This window comes from Octopus bimaculoides, chromosome 17, assembly GCF_001194135.2.
Source record: "Octopus bimaculoides isolate UCB-OBI-ISO-001 chromosome 17, ASM119413v2, whole genome shotgun sequence".
Taxonomy (NCBI): domain Eukaryota; kingdom Metazoa; phylum Mollusca; class Cephalopoda; order Octopoda; family Octopodidae; genus Octopus; species Octopus bimaculoides.
Genome location: NC_068997.1, coordinates 4,881,586 through 4,890,760, shown reverse-complemented (window position 1 = coordinate 4,890,760; position 9,175 = coordinate 4,881,586).

Here is a 9,175-nt window from a genome sequence, read left to right as displayed (position 1 = left end):
ATGCAACAGTCAAATGCTGGGTAAATGAATTCCAGCGTGGCAGGGAGAGTGTGGAAGATGATCCCACACCAAGGAGACCTCCAACTGCAACCACTGAGGACAACATTGACCTTGCTCTTGGTATGACAATGCAAGATCGTCGAATATCATGTCGTCAGATAGCTGAGAGACTGGGCATCTCGACTGAAAGAGCAGACAACATTGTGACAAAAGAACTTGGGTTCTCAAAGATTTCTGCAAGGTGGGTCCCTCGCCTTTTGACTCCTGAACAGAACTGCACCAGGTGCACTTTGTCCACAAGCAATCTGGAACTGTTTGAAGCCAATGAAGAGAATTTTCTTGCTCGTTTCATTACTATGGATGAAAGTTGGGTTCATCACTACCAGCCTGAAACCAAAGAACAATCAAAGCAGTGGAAGCACACATCTACTTTTTCAACTTTACTCCTAGAGGCCGTAGCCCAAAATATCATTCCATTTTGGAATCAGGCTGACTCTGTAAGTAAATTAAAAGCATTCTGGCTGAATCTAGAAGCACAATCATGAAATTTTGGATACCCAATTTTCATTACTGGGATTGTTTTTGGCAATTTTTTTATGTGACTTTTTGCAACAAATGTTTTTGTACGATAATAATTTTTATAATCTAAAAGGCTAATTCAGTGAGTAAATTAAAAACATTCTAGGCCACATCCAGACCTGCAATCCTGAAATTTTGGATTCCTATGTTTTCATTACTGTGATTGTTTTCTGTGATTTTTTTACATGAATGGGATGACTCTGGAGGAAGCAATTGCAACAAATTCTCCAAAACAAGTCAGAGATCTGTTTGCAGATCTTTCAATTTGGGTTCAGTTATTTAAAAGCTATATACTAGCTTAAAAGCCGATAGGATGGCTTTTAGTCTAATATATATATCAGTAAAACACCCCTTCGGTCATGAATGACCATTAGATTGCACCTAGAAAGTTACCTTCTGAGGCAAAAGTCCAGGCATGGTTGTTTATGGAAGACAATCAGTCACCCATGTATACTAGCCTCCCCTCTCCAAGGAAAAAACAAAGACTGATACAGCTTGGCACTAGTAATGTTGCTACTCATTTCTACAGCTGAGTAAACTGGAGCAACATGAAGTGTCTTGCTTGGGAACACAACACACAGCCTGGTCTGGGAATTGAACTCACTACTGCATAATTGTGAGCTAGATGCTCTAACCACTGAGCCATGCGTCTTCACACACACACACACACACACACTGTATATACTTGTGGATAGGCTGCACCCTTAGTTTGGGGTTGTCAAAGTAGAGGTTTGTGGTTGACTTGCAGACAGGTCAAATTACAATCTGGGGAGTTACATACCTTATGTGAATGGATTAAATAAATGTAGGCTTTGTTTAGCTGAAAGAGCACAGATCTTGTTCAGATCTAAGATCCCTAACTTTCTATTGAACTCTAGGCCAGAAATTTTCAGTGGTATAAATTTTCATGTATATAAATATATTTTGAAGAATTGGAAAATTCTGCCTACTCTTGACTAACTTGATATCTTTCCAGCCTTATCATTTAAGGTCTAAGGAAAATAGCTCTTTTACCTTTTCACTTTTTATTTTTTACATTTTAGTTTTTGTGTTTTCGTTTTTTACTTTCTGCATTTTCTATATGCTACCTTCTCAGTATTTCCACATTTTTTCTATTATTCAATTTTTTTAGTTTGTTATGTTTGTTATGATATGTGGTTAGTGCCTGAAGAATATGTTTGAGTATTTCTCTACATATGAAACGATCAGTAGCACTTAAATACATGTATTGTGCCCTTTAAATAAATAATATATATATATGGTCATCATTTGATGTCCATGTTCCATTGTTCCATGCTGGCATAGGTTGGAATGGGTTGATAGGATTGAATGAGTCCAAGAACTACTTTGTGCTCTATTGTCTGCTTTGGTATGACTGGATACCCCTACCTAACAACAACCAAGTTACAATATACTGGGTGCTTTTTTCATGCCACCAGCACTAGTGAGGTCACAAAACAATGAGCCCTGGGAGAAGTAACTAGGAGGGGCAAAAGATAGGTTAAAGCATGAGAGAAGGAGCCAGTGTCAAACAGGCTTGTTGTAGAGGAGCTACATGGTTACTCACATTTTAGAAAAGGGGGTGGGAGAGATCAGGTGAAGCTGGAAAGAGATAAACATAATAGTAATGAGGTATCTGGCTGGACTCTAAAGGTACAAGGTGAGTAGGAATGGGGACAGAAGTGTCAGTAGTGTGGGTGCCCAAGGTACCAAGCAGTGGGACTGAACCTGGAACCATGTGGTTGGGAAGCGAACTTCTTACCATACAGCCAATATATATATGACAAGCTACTGTCAGATTCTGTTCAAATCCACTCACAAGCCTTTGGTTGGCCTCAGCACGAGGCTATAATAGAAGACATTTGCCTGAGGTGTTTTGCAGTGAAACTGAACCCAAGCAAGTGTCTTAACCACATAGTCGCTCCTGTAATTGATCAGTATCAGTAAATAATAAATTGAAAAATGTTACTTTGTATAATATAGTCTGCAGACTTAAGCCATCACTATTTCTAAATCTTTCTGTGTTCTAGAGTCTCATCATCATAATCCCCATTTTAATTTCCACTTTTCCTGCCTGCATGGGACAAATGGAGTTTGTTGAGACAAATTTTCTTACAGCCAGATGTCCTTCTTTCCAATGTCAAAGAGGAGGCACAACACACACACAATGTGCTTCAGTCAGTCTTTATCAACCAAATTCACTGATAATGCTTTTGTTGGCCCAGGACTGAACTCAAAAACCATGTGGTTGAGAAACAGACTTCCATACAGCCATGTTGGTGCCTGTCTATTCATTGGTCTTACAGGAATCATCTGTCTTGCTTACTAAAATTAAATTTTCAGCACTGCTAGGAGTTTTTGTTCACTAATTACATGGATATCAAATGGTTCCATGATGTCCCATCATGGCTGCAGTCTAATGACTGAAACAAGTGAAAGATATGTAAGCATAGTTGTGTGGTTCAGGAGTTCATTTTTACCACCAAATGCCACATGGTTTCAGGTTCAGGCCCATTGCACAGTACCTTGGGCAAGTGTCTTCTGTTATGGCCTAGGCTAACCAATCCTTGTCTTATGACTGAATTTGGTAGAAAGAAACTGTGAAGAAGCCCATCATGTATGCATATGTTTATATTTGTGCTTCTCTGAAATTCAGTTGTTTCACCTATTAACAGATCACCAGCTGGCTTTGTGCCTTTAAGGTCATGTGGAATAAGGGGGCTGTTACTTGAAAAACAGATAAGGGTTCACAGTAGGAAGGGTATTCAATGCCTCAATAATATACTCATCTAACCTATGTTAGTACTGAACAAACAAACATAAAAAAACCGGACAAAACTAAAGAAGACGTGGCTGCATGGTAAGAAGATTGCTTACCAACCATATGGTTCCAGGTTCAGTCCCACTGTGTGGCACCTTGGGAAAATGTCTTGTACTATAGCCTCGGGCCAACGAAAGCCTTGTGAGTGGATTTGGTAGACGGAAACTGAAATAAGCCTGTTGTGTGTGTGTGTGTGTCTGTGTGTATATATATATATATATATATATGTGTGTGTGTGTGTGTGTGTGTCTCAGAGTCTATGCTTGTCCCTACCACAGCTTGACAACTGGTGTTGGTTCGTTTACATCCCTGTAACTTAGCAGTTTGGCAAATGTGATCAATAGAATAAGTACAGGGGTTGATTCATTCAACTATAAAAAATCTTCAAGGCTGTGCCCCAGCATGGCCACAGTCTAAAGACTGAAACAAGTCAAGATAAACGATTAAAGAAGTGTGTTGAAGGTTCAAGTGTGCATGAATGTTAACATTCTTCACTTTGCATGAAAGCATTGAGCTAAAACAATTGGTGATATTTGTTGACATTCACTGTTGAAAGGAAAAAGTCCTCTGGCTTTGTTCACTTACAGGGCATCTGGCCATGAAACAACATCACAATAAGATGTATTTGTTCAACCCATGCTAGCATGGAAAACATAAACATAATACAAATGATTGTATATATATCCATTTTCTAATTAGCAATTGGAATTTTAACCTTTTATTATTAAATTACGACATATCAATAATTCTTTTTAAACAGAAATAAAGGAAGCAATATGAGAAATAGTGAGTATATCAACAAATTTATTGTTAGTTTCAGAGTTAGTTCTCTTGCAAAAAATAATAATAATAAATAAATGCATAAAAAAAATAGAAAGAGAAAGAGAGAGAAAGAAAGGGCGAGAGAGAGAAATATTGAAAACAGTTCCATTTTATCACAGGTATAGTCATCTTATCATCTTCCTGCATTGTTCCGTTGTTATAAAAGAGAGAGAAACAGAATGAGATCTGTTTAGAACCAAACTGTTTCTGTGATTTTTGTGCAGGGGATTCTTTACAGAAATGAATTCTTACTGGTCACTGTCTGGTCATTTGCAGACAAAATTCTTGCATATTCATTTTTAACTATTAATGATACAGCTTAGAGAGTAAAAATAAATAAATAGGGAATTAATTTCAAATATGAAAATATTTCTACAAATAAATTTTTTTACATATGAAAATATTTCTTGAACAAAAGAAAAAAATGTATGCATGTGTGTGTGTGTATATATATACACACACACACACACACATATTTAGGTATATGTGAGTATACGTATGTATGCATGTATATCAAGAGACAGGGAGAGAAAAAAACACAAAACATATTTTAGTCTTACTAATAATAATATATCAATCTAAGACCTTTTTAACTCTTTCATGGCCATAATACATAATCTCTATGTTGGAATTAATTTTCAAAATAATCTAGAATCTGGTGGGATTTGGTAAAATAACTTTATTGTTGTCATTAATAATTCAGTCTTGGGTGTCTTGATATAAAATTATGGTCAATGTTTTTGGACTCATTGAAAATATGACCACTTTAAAACATGACTTAACGCAGGTGGTCTAATGGTTTCAGGAAGATGAATGCACAAAAATAGAATTTAAAAAAATTCACTATTTTTCAGGGAGTATTTAGGAATAAAATTTGTATTGCATTTTAAAATCCTCTTTTTTGCAGGCTCCAGTACCCAGCATTTCATGTGAATCACTGTAATGATGAGGTTCATCTTGCTCTAAAATATATTGTTTTTAACATAAGTCTATAAAAAGGTTTTAATTAATTGCTGTTTCAGTTGTGTACACTGAATTTTTCTATAGCTAAGCAAGCTTCTGCAATAACTGTGAATGTATTATTTGGTGACAGTAGGGTGCAAAATATCGACAAACTCCAAATGGAGTGAAACACATCTGTTGTTCTTCTGTGAGTCATTGCAGTGACGATATTTGTCTTGCTCCGATATATCTTTTATCTTTTATTTGTCTCAAACTTTTGGACTGTGGCCATGGTGGGACACTACTTTGAAGAGTTTAGTCAAGCAGATTGACTCCAGTACTTATCTTTTTAAGCCTGGTACATATTCTATTGGTCTTTTTGCCAAACTGCTAAGTTATGGTATGTAAACAAACCAGCACAGGTTGTTGAGTGGTGGTGGGGGACAAACACATACACAAAGACACACAGATACATACATACACACATATATATGTGTGTGTGTGTGTATGTATATATAATGAGCGTCTTACAGTTTCCATCTACCACAATGCTTGCCTAAGGTGCCACATAGTGGAATTGAACCCTGAGACACTTCCACAGCTTCATGCCTTCTAACAGTGTGTATACATTTAGTATGATACATGGATAACAATATATTTTGTCATATATTTGAAAAGCTACTTAGACAAGGTGAACAATTTAAAAGTTGAAATAATGAATTTTTTTTTTTTTGCTCTAGAATAAAATAATGTCATTGATTAGAATTGACGAAGGTGACAGCTCAAACTGGCCATGACTGAGACCAAGTAAAGTATAAAAGAATATATACATGTAATATATATATGCTTTTATTCTTCATATACATATATTTATAACCTGAAATTTCTTAATAGCAAGTCTAAAATATGTTTTGTTTTCAAATAGCTTAATTTTTGTTTATGTCTGACTTTACCCTGTACAGGCTGACCAGTTGGTGATAAAGAAAAAAAAAAAATAATAAATGCAGTTTTTTTCCAGTAGGTAACCAGTGAAGCTCAAACAAATTCAATTATTAAGTAAACTTTTAACAATTTTTTAAATAGATTTTTCTCTTAAATAAAGTTAAAAAAAACAAAAACAAAAAAAAAAAAACAAGCAAGAGAAAGATCAGTTAACATATTTTATCTTTTTAAAATATTATTAAAACTATTGTGTTGCATGTGTGTGTGTGTGTGTTGAAAGCGTGTATGTGTGTGTGTGCGTGTGAGTGTGCTTGTGTGTGAGAAAGAGAAAACTATTTACATTGGAGTTATTTCTCACACACACACCATAACATACATATTATATATACATACATTCATACAATTATATATATACACACACACACACATTAACATACATATACATAATATTCACACATACGTATTTACACATCTGCAGACATACATCACAAAATATATTTTTAAAAAGAGGGGGTGGTGGTGATTCATTTATGTGAGTGTGTGTGTATTTATGTAGTGTTTTGGGGGAGGGGAACATGGCCTATATATACATATATATATATATGTATATATATATATATATATATATATATATATATATATATATATATATATATATATATAGGGAACACGGGATCTATATATATATATTAAATAAGGGTTTGTAAAAATCCAAGAAAAACCAAAGAGAGAAGAAAACTGTGTGGTGTATTAAGGAAGTGACACAATTGTGTAGAAGTAGTAGTGGTGGTGGTGGTAGTGGTAGTGGTGGTGGTGTATAGTTTGTTTAAAATTTAAATTTACATACATTACAACTTTTCTGTGGAAAGTCATCATCATCATCATAGTCATCATCATCGTCGTCATTAGTTAGCTACTCCCCTGCCTGTACCGCTGATCGAGATAGGAGAGACGGAGGCGGGGTGGGGGATTTACTTGTCCAGGGATAAAAAAGATATTTGTGAGAGAGAGAGCGAAGCATAACAACAGTAGCAACATCATTCAATATTGTGGTGGTGGTGGAGATGGTGATGTTTTTAACCCCCAAGACAACACACCTATGATCAAAGACATTCCGTCATTGACCATCCCCCCCATATTTTTGAGGTATGTAGGACTTGATATTTTCCAATCTAGTCCTTTCTTTCCCAAGGTGTGTACGAGGGAGATTTCACTGCTATTATAGGCTTCCTTGTTGAGTGGAGGTAATGAGGCAGTGATGGTGAAGATGGCATCATTGGGCAATGTACTTGAGATACTAAAAAGAAAATCTAGATTTTGGTCAACTCAGAGTTAGGAATGATGTCGAAAAGATAAAACTGATTGAAAGACAATGGAATTAATATCTATATCTATCTATCTATCTATCTATATATATATATATATGTGTGCTGTATCAATACAGCATAATCTATCTATATATACTTTATCAATACATATATATGTATCAATATAATGTGTAATTGATATATATATATACATATTTATTGTATTAATAAAGTGGAATTTATATATATATATATATATATATATATATTAATACAATATAATTAATGTATGTACTGTATTTATATTGAAGAATCAATATAATGTAGTTTCTCAGTCAAAACAAAAAAATATTAAAAGGCAAATAAATAAAAGAATTTAGTTTTTCTAAATTGTGTGAAATTCTGCCAAAAAGAAGTTTTAAGTTTGTATGATATTATTGTAAAGAGGAGTTTCATATTGATAGAATTTTAATGGCAGATTCTTGGTCCTTGGAATAGATCAGAGGAAGTTTTTGTCTAGTAATTGCTTGGACAGTCAATTAATCAAACTTTTTGTCATGTAACTAGCAAGAAATAACTAAAAGAGCTGTTATTGCAATTAGTCCTCATAAGGTTATTTTGTATTAAGACTAATGTAGAGTACATTTGTAATTACAAGATCATTCCTGTTATCACTATATTATCAACCCCAAAAGAACAAAAGGCGAAGCCAACCAGCATTTTGTCTGAGTCGGACAAAATGCTGGTTGGCTTTGCTTTTGTTCTTTTGGGGTTGATAAAATAAGTATCAGTTTAACACTAGGGACTGACCCCCAATGTTAAACTGGCCTTCTGCCAAAATTTGAAATTAGTATTATTATTACTATTACATTACTATTATTATTATTATTATTATAAAAAGTTCAAATTTCAGCATAGTGAAATGTGTTGTAAAGAAACTATAAAGATTGTTTGTGTTATACACACACACATATATATAGTATATATATGTAGTTTGTTAGTTTGAAATTTTTACTATGTTGTCTAATTGTGTATAGTCTAAGGCAGTTTCTACTCAGGTGTTTTTCTATGTTTTTATACAGTTCTTGGTTTGTTCTTTCTGTCCATTAATACTTGTTTACTAAGAGAGAGAGAGAGAGAGAGAGAGAGAGAGAGAGAGAGAGATAAGTGGTTCTATTCAGTTCACAGTTTATTTCCTCCTCCTCCTCAATAATCAATGGAATGTTTCTTTAGTTTGTTGACAATTCTCAACATGACCACACAGACACACACACACACACACACACACACACACACAGAGGGGTATGAATCATTTGGTCTTTGGGTGCCTTTAATGAAGTCAACTCTGTTGCAAGGATTTGATCCAAGTCTCTGGTTTGAAAACAAATTTCTCAATTTTTCCCCCCACCAGTTTTAGAGGTTGCCCCAAAAAGAATGATGGCTATTGCTCTTTCTGGACTGAGATGTTAATAAAAGTTTTGAAAAAAATGTGCATTGTGATTTTTAAAATAAATTCAATGTATTCTTAAATGTTGAAGGGTTAGCACCAGGAAGGACCACCAGTTGCAAAATACTGTCTCAAAAAAGAGTTCCATCCAACATGTGCCAGCAAGGCAGGATATATATATATATATATACACATGTGTGTATGTATGTATGTATATATATATATATACACACATGTGTGTATGTATGTATATATATATATATATATATACACACATGTGTGTATGTATGTATATATATATATATATATATACAC